At 40.3% G+C, this 15,379-nt stretch overlaps 1 non-coding gene across 1 annotated transcript; it reads right to left on the minus strand.

Annotated features, from left to right (window-relative positions):
• Positions 1-3,005: 3,005 nt before the first annotated feature.
• On the minus strand, positions 3,006-3,112 carry LOC145071691 (small nucleolar RNA R71). The gene has a single exon (XR_013690698.1). It is a non-coding gene; the product is annotated as a small nucleolar RNA R71 (small nucleolar RNA).
• Positions 3,113-15,379: the final 12,267 nt, after the last annotated feature.

The following is a 15,379-nucleotide window of genomic DNA, read 5'->3' on the forward strand; positions in this document are numbered from 1 at the left end:
AACAATCAACCCAATTACCCATCCTCATTATCTTCTTTATTTCTTAAGGTTTTACCCTAAGAATCAACTATCATTTATTCATTCGTTCCTAAGGATTGACCTAAGGAATTTGCACAAAGTCCATTGCTGCCAAAGTTTATCTATCGGGTACTAAATCCATGGCTATCAGACGCTAACTCCATAGTCACCAATGTTCACTTAACAGGCGCTAACTCCATAGTCACCAAGGTTTATCTATACGGTACTAAATCCATAGCTACCAAGGTTCATCTATACGGTACTAAATCCATAGCTACCAAAGTTCTTCTATACAGTACTAAATCCATAGCTACCAAAGTTCTTCTATACGGTACTAAATCCATAGCTACCAAGGTTCTTTGTTAGGCACTAAGACAATAGCTGCCAGGGTTCTTTGTTAGCCACTAAGACAATAGCTGCCAAGGTTCTTTATTAGGCACTAAGACAATAGCTGCCAAGGTTCACTCATACCATCTTTCATCACACACCAACTATATCATCTACCCATGTTCTACCCAACATATTTGTAGATATAAATACATATATAGTTTAACTCATTTAAAAACTATATAAAACATCCATACCACACTCATCTCAAATAAAAAAAACAATATATAAACATGATATTTGCATATTTAGTTCATATTAAGTATACATTTTTATTCATTTATTAGCTAAATTATTGCATATTATGGACAAAAGGTACTTAAAAGTGTTAAATTATGTTTTTCGGTCCAAAGATGAAGCTCGGAAGCGAAAGGAAGCGGGAGAAACAGTTAGAATATCGAGAATGGAATAAAGAAGAAAAACATTAAAAATGGCACCTACTCGGCGAGTCAGATCGACTACTCGGCGAGTCCAATCGAAGAATCGAGAAGATAATGACTCGGGATCCCAGAGAGTTATCACAATACGGGGAATGTGAGAGGGACTCGACGAGTCACCACTTGACTCGATGAGTCGATTCGTATATTTAAAGATAATTCCACAGATCGATAGAGGAGAGTTCGGGGACGATTCAGAAGTACTTAGCTACGATTAAGAAGCCAGAGAAACCCTAGAAGACGACGAAGGAAGCTAGAATTCAATCCCGGAGAGTAATTGAGGCAAAATTTCATCATTCCATTTATTCTTTTGTTTTATCATTATGGTTAAGCAACTTGACTTTGTTTGTTTGCTGTTATTTACTTCAATTATGAGCTAAAACCTTTAGACTTCTGTTTGGGGATACAAAGTTGACAATATGGTTTGATTGATTGGTAGGATTAATTCCAAGTTGGTGAATTTTTGTTATTTTAGCTTGCTAAAGAACCTTGTGTGTGAATAATAATTAATTTTCTGTTAATAGGAAGATAATTGATTAGCATGAACATCTATTGATTATTAACCTCATATGATATGTGATCACTATGCTATATGTTTAGGATTAATGAATATGAAACTAGAATTAATAAGAAAAATTGAGTAAATTCATGTGCAAGCTTGTAAAATGACCATCAAACAAGAAGTTAATTAAAAGAATAAATTAGTTAACTATTGCAAGTCTAATTTAACCCGAATAATTAATCTAGTGAATATAATTAAATTAGACAATTGGCCACTGTTTAAGTTAGTTTATTTGCTAAGGATTAGGGTAGTGAATAAGAATCTAATCACTTGAATCGGTAACCAACGAAAGAATTAATCCATTGCACCATTACCTTGAAATCAACCATAGAGTTAACCAAGTTGAACTAAACAGAAGTTCCTTTCCAATTATTGAATCTAGTTAAGTCGTTATTTTCTAGTCTTAAATTAGTAATAGTTAGTAAGTTTCTAGTCTTGTAAAACTAGAGAAAACCCCTACTTCTTAATTAACTTAGATAAAATTAGTTTTTAATTTAATTTGTCGTTCCCTGTGATCGATACCCTGCTTATTTAGCTATACCACAATTGATAGGTTCACTGCCTTTTGTGTGTTATTTGATAATTAAAAGTAGGTTTAAAACTAAGTGAGTTTGCACACATCAAGTTTTTGGCGCCGTTGCCGGGGAACGGTTCTAAAATTAATATTAAATTCTAGTTTAATCGATCCTTTGTGTGGGATTTATCTTACACAAAGTAATTTACAAAGTAATTCAGTAAGTAGAATTAGTTTATAAAAAATTCGTTTTTAGAATAACTAGAAATTTTCTTTTCTGTTTTTGCCTTGAACTCGCCGAGTGCACTCGTGCCGACTCGGCGAGTACATCGCTGTTTCAGTCTTTATTTTTTATTTCGTTTTTGTTCTTTTTACGCGTTCTGTTTCTTTTATTTTGTTTGTTTACAGTTGCTTCATGACCCGAGGATCTGATACACCTCTGGTCCCTCCTTTGGAAGACCCGGAATCCGCACTAAGAAGAAGCAAAGGAAAAGCCGTTGGAGAAACCACATCTTCAAAGAACTCACCACTCAAAAATTTAAAATTCGTTTTCAACAAGAAGAAGAGCAGCAAATCAGGAGCATCCAGTGCCTCGTTGACAGTTGAAGAACCAATTCAAGAAGATATCGAGTACGAGACCGAGGAAGAAGAAGAGCATACTTACGAGCACGAAACCGATTCCGAAGAAGAGTTAGCTATCACAATGGCTAACATTGATGAAGTCCCCATGGGGGAATGGAAGAAAAGGATGCGTGATGACACCAGGCCGGGGCTTGTGCAACCCGCAATTCCCGCGACCGCTACTTTCGAACTAAAAGGCCATATTCTCGCCCAACTCAAGGAGATTCCTTTTTACGGGAAGGATCACGAAGACGCTTACAAGCACTTGGACGAAGTGAATGATGTGGCCGATTACTTCAACGTCCCGAATGTTCCACGCGAGACCCAGCTTCTTCGCATGCTTCCTGTCACATTTAAAGGAGCTGCAAAAGATTGGTTAAAGTCACTTCCTCTCGGATCGGTCACCACATGGGCCAAGATGAAAGAAGAGTTCATAGACCATTTATGCCCGCCCTCCAAGATAGCCAAGCTAAAGAAAGCCATTGCCAACTTCGAGCAACAACTTGGAGAATCTCTTTATGAAGCTTGGGAAAGATACAAGAGCCTACTTAGAAATTGCCCACACCATGACCTTAATAGCCAACAAGAGGTCTCCATCTTCTATGATGGAGTCAATGTTACCACAAGGCAATTGCTTGATTCTCAAGGCCCGCTCACAAAGAAGGCGCCCCCGTTAATTAAAGAATTAATTGAAGAATTCTCTAAGCACTCTAGAGAATACCATAATCCGAGAAACGAAGTAAGTCGTGGGGTAGTGAACGCGGCAAATGATAGCATGGCGGCGGTGATAGCTAAGCTTGATAGTCTAGATCGAAGAATGACAAAAATGGATCAAGCAATCCATGCTATTAGGGTAGGATGCGAAAATTGTAGAGGGCCCCATCTCACAAAGGATTGTGATTTGGATGAGAATGGAAATAAGAAAGCTCAAGTCTTTTATTCAAGTGGTGATCGATATGATGAAAATTGGCGGAAACCTAAGAAGGATTGGCTACCATACGAGGAGTATAAGAAGGCAAAGGAGGAGAAATACAAGCAGAAGGAGAGGGGACTATACCAAAAGGAAGAACCGGTAGAAAAGAAAGCCGATTTAGAAGAGTTATTCACTAGATTCATAGCCGCATCCGAAAAAAGACACAGTGATCACGATGCTGCCATACACGAGACCAGAAACATGCTAAGGAATCAGCAAGCATCAATTCTCAACATTGAGAAACAGCTGGGGCAGCTGGCGCATCAAGTGAATGATAGAAGACCGGGTCAACTTCCGAGTAACACCGAACCCAATCCAAGAATGGAGAATGTAAGTGTAATAACCTCCAGCAGTGAAGAAACATTCACAGAAGCACTGAGAATCTCCAAGAAGAAGGCAGAAAAGGTAGAAGAATCGGATCCAGTAAAACCCAATCCGACTCGCCGAGTCACTCCAATGGACTCGACGAGTCCATACGTAAATAATAAAACTGCCAGTTCTTTGAAGCCTTATAATCCTCCTCTGCCATACCCAATCAAAGTCATGCCTGCAGAAAAAGTAGAAGCATACAGAACCTTCATGACGCATGTTAAAGCTTTACAAGTTAATGTGCCATTTGTGGAAACAATGCTCCAAACACCCAAGTACTTCAACTTGCTTAAGGGCCTTTTTGCTGCTAGGAAAGATTTGGCTGAAGTCGCGGAAATATTGATGAGTGAGCTACCTGAAAAGAAGGGTGATCTGGGAAATATTGTGATCCCGTGCCAATTTGGTAATGAAGTTTCCACCCGAGCATTAGCTGATTCGGGGGCAAGCATCAATATGATGCCTTTGTCATACTTTAAGAAGTTGAATTTACCAGAACCAAGACCGGTGAATATGAAGATCCATTTGGCGGACAAGACGATAATTCATCCACAAGGCGTTTGTGAGGATCTCCTAATAAAAGTTGACAATTTTATTTTCCCAATAGACTTCGTGGTAGTTGATATGAAAGAAGACCCCGAAATTCCAATTATTTTGGGGAGATCATTCTTGAACACCGCGTGTGCTTTAATTGATATATGTGAGTCTACGTTGACATTAAGGGTGGGTGATGAATCTATAATGTTTAAAGCTATTCCAGAAGCCACGCAAGAAGAGGAAAAGAATGAAGAAATCTCAATTATCCAATTGGATGATGAGATATTACAAGAAGAGCTTGCACGTTTGCTAAAAGAAGATCCAATCAAATTTTTGATACACTCTGAAGAAGATGTAGATGTTAACAAGGACTTGGAAGAGTTAGAAAAGCTACTGGAAGGAGCCAACTCAGAAAATATCCAAGAATTGATGGAACCCGATCAGACTCGCCGAGTCACTTTAATGGACTCGACGAGTCCAGTCGAATTGGACAAAAACTTGGCCGACTTAGATCTGTTTGTTACTAGTTCTTCACATACCTTGAATTTAGATATTATTCATGATTCTTTAGAAGAACAAACAGCAGAAGGAGGAAAGGGAAGGAAAGTTCAATACGCCGATGTAGCACGTCTTTATAAGATTCCTTTTGAAGATGGGTTGAGCACAGGAAAGGATGAAGATACAAAGGAGAGGAGGGTGGAAGCTGATCAACCATTCTGTTGGGTTGAAGATTTGCTCAAGTGTTGCGTCTTTGGGCTCGTCTGTTTATTTATTTTATTTGTATTCCGGTTTGGGCCTGTCCAATCGAGAGCCCATTATATTTAATATATAAGTATATGCTTGCATGCATATTAGGTTAATGATTTGAAGATTAATCTAGAGCGTAACGATAGTATTTACAGATTTCTTTAATCGTTCTTGTAACCTACCAATCCTCTATAGTTGATGTTCTTAATCGAGCTCTTATGAGGATTTTGTTTTAATCATTCGACACGATTGATTCACTCTTGCCTTGTTCTTATTTTCGTGTTCTTGCTGTTTTATAATTAATTACCTGTTTAAGATCTAATCGATCTTCATAGATTAAAGTTTTAATCTCATCAATTGGTATCAGAGCAGGAGGCTGTGTAATCGATACACATCTTTTCTGTGAAAAGGTTACAATTAGGGTTTTTCCGCAATTAATAATATTTATTGAGCCGTCATCTCATTATTGACGTATCTTGATATTTATTGTTTTGCCCTAATCTGAGTTATTACAAGTCTGATCTTTTAACAGGTTTTTTCGATCATAATGGACGAGTCACAATCAAATCCTATCAATATTTCCAACAGCATCGGTTCGACGACAAAGATTCCAATCCTATATACCCATGACTATGAAGTCTGGGCGCATCACTTCAAAGACTACGTGATAGGATCTGAGGATAATGGATACCTCATATGGGAAGCTATCATTAATGGACCGTTTTCTCATTCAGCAACGTTCAGGATTATTAAAACTCAAAAGGAGTACAATGATCTGCTGAAGGATGTTAAAGATATTGCACAAGACGAAAAGGACAAATTCCAGTGCAATATTAAGGCGTTAAGGTTAATCAGATTCGCCCTTCAGTCCGACACCTTTAGGTTGGTCAGCTCATGCACGACGGCAAAGGAAGTTTGGGATAGACTTCGCGAACTGTACTCTACAGACGAGGATCTTGAACATTCTATCCAAACCTTGCTCTTATCTGAGTTTGGAGAATTCAGGCAAGGAGCCGAAGAAACAGTGACCCAGACGTTCGATCGCTTCAATCATCTTCTCAGCAAGATGATCAAACATGACATCGAAAGGAAGCTTATCGAGCAGAAGGTTACGTTTTTAAATGGTCTGAGGTCTGAATGGAGAGCAGTGGTGTCTACAGTCAAAGCCCATGAGCAGTTTAAATCATACTCTTTGGCGAAACTGGTGGGTATTCTCAAGTCCCAGGAGAAGATTGTACTGTAGGAGAAAAACGTTGTTTCAAGCCTTGGTTCGTTGGCCCTCCTATCAAAAAGTAAAGCTGCGGTGGAGGATGAAGACCTTAACTTGGAGGAGTATGACCTCACGTCTGAGGATTATGCTATGATGGTGTCTAACCCCAAGAGGTTCATAAAGAAGAGATTCCTCAGCAATAAAAACCGAAACTGGCAGGGGAGTTACAGTTCAGAAAAGGTTAACACTGAACCGAAGGTTGAAGAGCCCAAGAAGGAACCGAAGGCTGATGGTGATTCTGGAGTAAGTTGTTACTACTGTGGTGGGAAAAACCACTATGCTAAAGATTGTGTCCTTAAGAAGATGGCTGAAAAGGATGATGAAAAGGATGAGGAAGCTGTGTTGCAGAAAAGGTTGGATGAGATGAGAAAGAAGAAGTCTACCGCTAACCCTTCTATGAATGCTCTTATTGTGCAGGGTTCGGTTGCTGATGACGAGTTCGGTAGCACGGAAGTTTGGTCTACTGACTCAGAAGACGATGAAGTGAGGAAGCCTACTCATGGAAAGGCTTATGTGGCAAAGGAGGAGAGCAGTGGAGGAAGATGCTTCATGGTGTCTGATGTATCTCAGATGAGGGGATACAACACCGATAGTGGAAGTAAGGAACCGAAGGTGCAGGAGGACATGTGCTTTACGACCAAACCACTCAGCCAGCAGTTCAATGAGCTTGATGAACTGATAAAGAAGGTACAATCGGTTTTCATTTCATTTAAAGTACCACAATCCTCATATGAGAAAGAACTAAAAAATGTTAATACAAGAATTTCTCATCTAGATAGTAGCTTAACTCAAACTCGAGTCACCAATTCTAACCTAACTGATCAATTAAGCAGGGTGTCGTCGAAGAGTGAGGAGCGGCGCATGTGGATCGAGTTGAAGGAGTCTGAATTAGTTAAAATAAAAGACGAAAACATTTATTTACAACGAGACAATTTAAAGTTGTTAAAACAACGGAATGTTTTTTGTTTAATTGCAAAACATCTATATTCTAATATTACTCAGCTTCACTTGGACTGTGAAATAGGCCAAAAGATCCATCGCATGATTTTGCCCTTCCTTGAGTTTAAGGAGGATGAAATCGATGCTGAAGCCTATAATTGTGAGAGTGTGATATCGTCTGATGATGTCAATCCGACCTACATGTATGGACTGGACAAAATTGAGTCCTTCATTAAATCCAAGGACCACAAGGACATGCTTAAAAACCTTTTGGATGAAAATGATAGACTTAAACTGAGAACCGAAACCGTACAAAAATTTGACTCTTTAAACGCCAACGTAAGCTCAGAAAACAAAATTGATGTTGAAAATGCATCTGAGCTTAACGAGGACGACAACATGAGTGAAATTTCTGTAGAGGACACGGTTGACTGCTCAGAATTTGTAAAAAGCGAACCTAAAAACCACAAGAATCTAATTTCTGAAAATTCAGTGGAGTTCGCTCGATTGTCCCAACAAAAGTCCCCGATCTTAGTAGAGAAAGCAGTTGTGTATCAAAAGGTCAGGACCACTCCGAATCAAGTATACAAGGTCACTGGAGTAACCGAACATCAGACGGCTGAACTCACGGCTATTGTGAACGAAGACAATGCTGATGGCTGTGATGAGTTCTTCTGGACGGCTCCAATCGATAATGCTGATGAAACAGTAGGCCTGTCAGAAAGAACTTCCTGGATGAGTAAAGGTAGATACATACCTGAACCCTTAAATAAGCCAGATAATTTCGATGAGCCAAGCACCAGTGGTACAAAAGACATTCCTCAGGAGGCTGAAAGTTCGGCAAAAGAAGACGTTCCCTCTACTCCCTCAGCTCAAAGTGAAACTCCTTCAGTTCAAAAGGAACCAGCCAAGGAAAATCCGAAAATGAAGGCAAATATTCATCATCAACCAAAGCAGATGAGGAATAAGAAACGAGAAAGGAACCAAAGATACATGAAGAATCTCTCTGAAAGGAGACAATTCTGGCAATCCCAGAATGCATACTTCTCACATCAAGACAAAAATCTGAAGTATGAAAACAATCCTGTCGGAAAACCTGAGAGTCACAACAACCGAAAGCCAAGGTTCGGTTCTGAGAAAGACTTCAACCGAAAGCAAAGCTTCGGTTCTGAAGTCAAAAGAGATCAAAACTCTAAGGTCAGTCCCTCCAATGATCAAAAGCAAAAGGTTCACCTAGAGTCTCCAGCCAAGAAGTCCTCTCAATCTAAACCCACTTCTTCTTGTTCTTCTAATTCTTCTACTTCCACCAATTCATCTCCATCTGGCTCTAAAGCTCATTCAATTCGTTCTCAAAAATCTCATTCGTCAGCTGAACAAAAGGGCAAACAAAAAGTCAATGAATCTAAACCAGAGTCCAAACCGAACTCACCCAATCCTAATAAAATAAAAGTTTTTACCATTAAAAAGAAAGATGAAACAACACTTATAAAACGAACATATCTTGTTGATATCTCTCTTACTTTTCCTGTTCCCATGAAAAGCTCACGTGGACCCAAGAAACTTTGGGTTCCTAAATCTACTTAATTTTTGCAGGTTATAAGTGACGAGCAGTTCGACGAAGAATGGTACATCGATAGTGGCTGCTCACGTCACATGACAGGGAGGAAAGAGGAGCTCAGGGAATATAGATCTCTTGCAAATGGTGGCAATGTCAAGTTTGGAAATAACTCTTTCGGCACCATAAAGGGATACAGGATGATAACAAATGGTGACTTTACTATAAGGAAGGTGGCTTATGTGGAAGGACTCCAACACAACCTCATCAGTGTATCTCAGCTTGTTGGAGGTACAGGTCTCAAAGTATCATTCGATGATGAAGGTTCTGAAATTATTGAGAAAAAGACAAAGAAAGTAATTCTCAAGTCGGAGCGAAAGGGTGAAATGTTCCCTTTAAACCTTAAACCCATCAAAGGGAACCCAACTATTTGTTTGCTATCAAAAGCTCAATCTGACGAAAGCTGGTTGTGGCACCGAAGACTCTCTCATCTCAACTTTAAAGATATCAACAGACTTGTCACTGGAGGTCATGTTAGGGGTCTTCCATTGCTCAAGTTCGATAGAGATCAGTTGTGTGCTGCATGCGAAATGGGGAAGTAGAGTCGTCAAAGTCACCCATCTATAATTAACACAAAAGTTGTTGAACCACTCGAATTACTTCATATTGATTTGTGTGGTCCTTCATCTATTGAAAGCATCGGTGGTAGCAAGCATATTCTTGTTATTGTTGATGACTTTTCACGATTTACATGGGTGTTCTTTCTAAAGCTCAAATCTGAAGCGACTCATAAGCTGAAAGTGTTCATCAAGCAGATTGAAGTACAGCTCAAGAAAGTCGTTCGCAACATCAGAAGCGACAATGGTCTTGAATTCAAGAACAGGGAGTTTGAAGAATTTATTGCAGAAAAGGGAATAAGTCACAACTTCTCAGCTCCCTACACACCACAACAGAACGGAATTGTCGAAAGACGAAACCGATCTTTGTGCGAAGCTGCCCGAACTATGCTAAGTTTCGCTTCCTTACCTCTTTATTTTTGGGCTGATGTTATTTCCGCTGCTTGTTTTACACAGAACAGGTCTTTTCTCAACAAACGATTCACGCTCACACCTTATGAGATTCTAAACAACAGAAAGCCCAATGTGAAATTTTTCCACGTGTTCGGCTCACGGTGTTTCGTCTTTAACTCTAAAGAGCACCGCAACAAGTTCGATGTCAAAGCCGACGAGGGAATCTTTCTGGGCTACTCTCTCACATCCAAGGCATATAGAGTCCTAAACAAGCGTTCGAGAAAAATTGAAGAGACATATTACGTGACCTTTGACGACAGCTATGTCAAAAAGCTTCAAGCCAAAGAAGACACTGCAGGGGAAATCTTTCCTCAAACTGGCCAAGTCACTGTCACGATCGCTAATTTATACGAAAAATTTCTGGAGCTCTTTGACGAACCAGAGAAAGCTTCTCTCTCAGAAGCAGGTGCAGCAGACAACAAGGTCGACCACATGAAGCAAATTGTCGAAAAAGCTGCCAGGAGAATGAATGAAGGAGGATCGACTTCTGATGAACCTCCATCCAATGATGCTTCAGTCGAGGGGGAGCCAAGCTCACAAGTCGAGGGGGAGCCAAGCTCAAATATCGAGGGGGAGCCAAGCTCTACAACTGCAACCGAAGGTGCTTCTCCAACCGAATGTGCCACAACGCCTGCAACTCCGGCATCACAAGAAACCTCTGAACCTCAAATTTCTCAAAGTTCATCAATCGAGGGGGAGCATGATGATATGACGCCTGACTACGATAGCCAATCTGAGCCAGAAGAAATGATTAATGTTGAACTAGACCCAATCTTTGATCCAAATTACCCTCCTCTTACCAAATGGACCAGAGATCATCCTATCTCTCAAGTGGTTGGCGATGTCTCTGAGAAGGTTCTGACCAGATCACAACTGAAGGCAAAACAGACATCCTTATTTTCAAAGGTTGAGTTTTGTATGTTTAACTCATTCGTATCAAAAGTTGAACCGAAGACAGTTAACACTGCCCTCGATCACTCTGACTGGGTTCAAGCAATGCAAGACGAACTGAACGAATTTGAAAGGAACAAAGTCTGGCGCCTCATTCCAACTCCACCAGATGCTTCGGTTGTTGGTCTTAAATGGGTTTTTAGGAACAAAATGGACAAGGAAGGGAATGTTATAAGGAACAAGGATCGTCTGGTTGTAAAGGGATACTGTCAGGAGGAAGGGATTGATTATGAAGAGACTTTCGCTCCTGTGGCTAGGCTTGAATCTGTAAGAATATTTCTTGCTTATGCTGCCCACAAAAACTTTGAAGTTTTCCAAATGGACGTCAAGTGTGCATTTCTTAATGGAGAACTCGAAGAAACGGTGTATGTGGAGCAACCTCCTGGGTTCGTGAACGAAAAATATCCAAATCATTGCTACATTCTGGATAAAGCTGTGTATGGCCTTAAACAAGCTCCGAGAGCCTGGTATGAAACGCTAACAAAATTTTTAAAGATGTCTAAATTCAAACAAGGTTCGGTTGACCCAACCTTCTTTCGCAAAAAGGAAGGTAACCACCTTATGATAGTTCAAATTTATGTCGATGACATCATCTTTGGCTCAACGAATCCCAGCCTAACAGCTGAATTCAGAAAGCTGATGGAGACTAAGTTTGAAATGAGCTCAATGGGTCCTATTAACTTTTTCCTTGGTTTAAATATCAGACAGGAACCCGAAGGCATCTTTATCAATCAGGAAGCTTACACGAAGACTCTCCTAGCAAAGTTTGGCATGATGGGAGACTCCAAAGTCAAAGTCCCAATGGCATTCGGCACCAAGCTAACTCCATCCCTAGACAAACCAGCTATCGATATCACGCTCTATCGTCAAATGATAGGCTCACTAATGTATCTAACTGCTAGCAGGCCTGACATCATGTTTTCTGTGTGTTATTGTGCTCGATTTCAGGCAAACCCACGCGAACCTCACATGCTTGCAGTGAAGAACATTCTACGCTATCTCAAGCGAACCACCTCCTTAGGTCTATGGTATCCATCCAACTCAGACTTCTTCGTTCAAGCCTATTCTGATGCTGACCTTGGAGGATGTGGACTCGACAGAAAAAGCACAACTGGTGGCTGTCAATTCCTTGACGGGAAGTTGGTCAGCTGGCAATCCAAGAAACAAACGTGTGTGTCGTTATCTACTGCCGAAGCGGAATACATTGCCGCTGCATCCTGCACATCTCAAGTGATTTGGATCCAGAGTCAACTTCGAGACTATGGACTCAATATGAAGAAGATCCCACTATATTGTGACTCTGAAAGTGCAATTAGGATCTGTCATAACCCAGTGCAACACTCTAAAACCAAACACATAGCACTGAGGTATCACTTCATCAAAGATCACGTGGAAGATGGAAACGTCGAAGTTCACTTCGTAAGAACCACTGATCAACTGGCTGACGTCTTTACCAAAGCTCTTCCTGAAACATCATTCAATAGAATATTGCAAGGGCTAGGTATGATGGAATCAGAGTCAGTACCTCACACTGCCTCTCAACCTCAAACATAAGAAGCGAAACCAACCGAACGCTCGGGTTCGGTTAAACCATCTGATTCGCTCATCACTACAAAGGTAGTTTTTCTTTGTTGTATATTTCTTGTACAAAATTTGTTTTTCTTAATATTGAAAGTATTTTCCAATTGCATGTCTAAATCTCTTGGTTTCTCAAAATTTTCCAAAACCGAAACCTACCGAAGGTTCGGGTTCGGTTTTTTTTTCAAAATTTTGTTGAACCGAAACCAACCGAAGGTTCGGGTTCGGTTTTTCAAATTTTTGTTGAACCGAAACCAACCGAACGCTTGGGTTCGGTTTTTCAAAATTTTCTGGAACCGAAACCAACCGAACGCTCGGGTTCGGTTTTTCAAAATTTTCTGGAACCGAAACCAACCAAACGTTCGGGTTCGGTTTTTCATTTTCATTTTTTTTTCTTTTCTTCCAAAGTTTTTTTTAAATCTTATTTTTTTTCTCTTACTTATTTTTTTTATTTTCTTTTATTTTTTTATTTCTTTAAATAAATCTCAAAAACTCCAAAAATATTTTTCTCTTTTATTTTTTCTTGTGTGTTCGTTCGTTTATGGGTGTATAATTGATGAATTACTTAAGTGTCCCTAGAAGCATGCTGTTGTATGTGTCCCAAGCCTCATAAGATTTTGAATAATAGCCTTCATGACCTGGTATAAACAAACCTTGTCTTCCCAATAAGGCTACCTCACTTATTCTAATCATCAGCTACCTCACTCTCTTCTCACATGAGTTAAGAGTTTTTCTGCTTGGTCCTTATTTTCGCAGCAGAGGTACTTTCTCTTCTTGCACCATCTCTATTACACTTCTCCATTACATTCGTTTCATCATCGTAACCCTTGAGACTCTCAGAAATTACCACTGAGGTTTATGGTTACACAACATCTGTGTTTATGATCTTAGTTTCGTGTCACTACGAGCTGAGTGAAACCCAAAATTCAACATCAAATCTGCATTGACGGTGATCAATTAATTTGCTCAAGTTTTCACCAAAGAATTGACGGCTGTACTTTCCTGAAATCTCCAATTTTATTTTGTGTGATTCCTATGAAATTGTTAAACACCATAACTTTTCTACCCTTGGGATCCAGTTTTTATTTTATTTTTTTGAGATTTTATATTTTTCCACGCCATTTTAAAATAAATTCCTACCTACTTGTTCAACAGACTACACTGGTCTCACACGTACTTTGATCCCTTTCTTTCTTATTTCAAGATTAGAATTGTTGCATCAAAGAGAAAGCCACCCCAATGTAGCCTAATTAAAAGAAGCCTTTCAACATTTCTTAAAAAGTGTTTGATCGTAATTCAACGGGATTCCACACTAACACTTTAAGGTCTCTCTTGACCTTGAAGGAAGAGATTCGTGCCCGGGATCATCAGTTTCGTGTCATTATTGACATCACAGTTAATCCTAAAAAGAGTTGTTTTATTTCTTTTCTTTTTACACTCTTTGCACGAAAATCTTTGATTTTCCAAAAATCCGTTACTAATCAATTTCCGGCTAATTTGTTTCATTGGATGTTAATAATTAAGACATGGTCAACAATCCTCCACGTGGGTAGTTTGTTCAAAAAGATGCGCTTTACAAGATAAGACGAAGGGTTGCTGACTCAGGCGGGAAATAAAAGGATTGAATTTCAACCGGTGGTAAAAATTCAAAAGGGGCGCGTGTGAATTTGAAAAGGCCATAATTTTACTGACATAGTGGACGCGTGTGCGAAATCCAAGCGTCATCTCTCTGGCAATTAAAGGCGCGTGAGGAATTGAAACGGTTTTCTCCCTGAAACGGCGCTTGCTGGGCGGCGTGATCCTAGGAATCTGACATTCTCTCTCCTACGTGATCATCGCACGTCTCAACTGTCATCCATCTGTCACTCAGGAAACCTTTTCGTATTTCCATAGAAGATTTGAAACGATTTTTCTCTCTCCTATCACCCACTATAAAAGGCCGTCTTCACCACCATTTACCTCTTTACTGCCTCCGAAATTTCAAGAGAACAAATAATCCCAAAAAGCTTTCCTGTTCATCATCTTCTTCATACCTTCAACAATGGCAGAATCCTCTTCCGTCCATGCTACTTCACAAATCCTTCCCATTCATCCGCAACAATGTCTGGTGATTGACCTCAACCCTCTGGCGTACGACTCCTACATGTCGCCGATCATTGAGTGCTTGAAGTACTCCCAAATAGCTCCAGCTCTCTCAAGGATTGAGTCTGTGCCAATGGTGGCTCTCTCACAGGTGTATGCGACTGCGTATTACGACAAAGCAGTTGAGCGGGTATTCTTTGAAGTTGCTGATCACAAGACCTCGATTTCTAGGCAGCGATTCTGCATAATGCTAGGGTTGGCTGTTGACCCATCGAGAATAAATCCGGAGACGATTCCGGTTGGGCATCTGTATAACATGTTTTACAATATGGGGTACACGGAGGTCCTCACCTCCGTCGCAAAGTTCAAAAAGTCCTGCTTGCCGCCATAGTGGAACGGCTTGTTTACAGTCCTCTTCAAGGGCTTGTCGGAACGGAGCTCAGGATCCGACGGTGCCGGTCGACTTTTCTTGTCGATCATGTACGCAGTCTATAACGGGATTAACTTGGACTTTGGGTTGGTCCTCTGGCAACAACTCATCCAGAGCCTTTCTTCATCATCACGACACTTTGAGGTGTCGCTTGCCCGGTTCTGGATTTTGATCACAAAGTGGGCAATGGACAAGTTCGACATTCCCACTGCTGCTGATGCATCGATGTCTTCAATCGGTACGTTTCATACCAAGAAGATCATCGTCTCGGATGCATCTAAATTTTCGTTCATTGGCTCCATTCCGGAGACAATGTATGCCGACGTGCCCTCTGACAGCAGG

This window comes from Lactuca serriola, chromosome 8 (genome assembly GCF_051521515.1).
Source record: "Lactuca serriola cultivar US96UC23 chromosome 8, Lser_US96UC23_V15, whole genome shotgun sequence".
Lineage (NCBI taxonomy): Eukaryota > Viridiplantae > Streptophyta > Magnoliopsida > Asterales > Asteraceae > Lactuca > Lactuca serriola.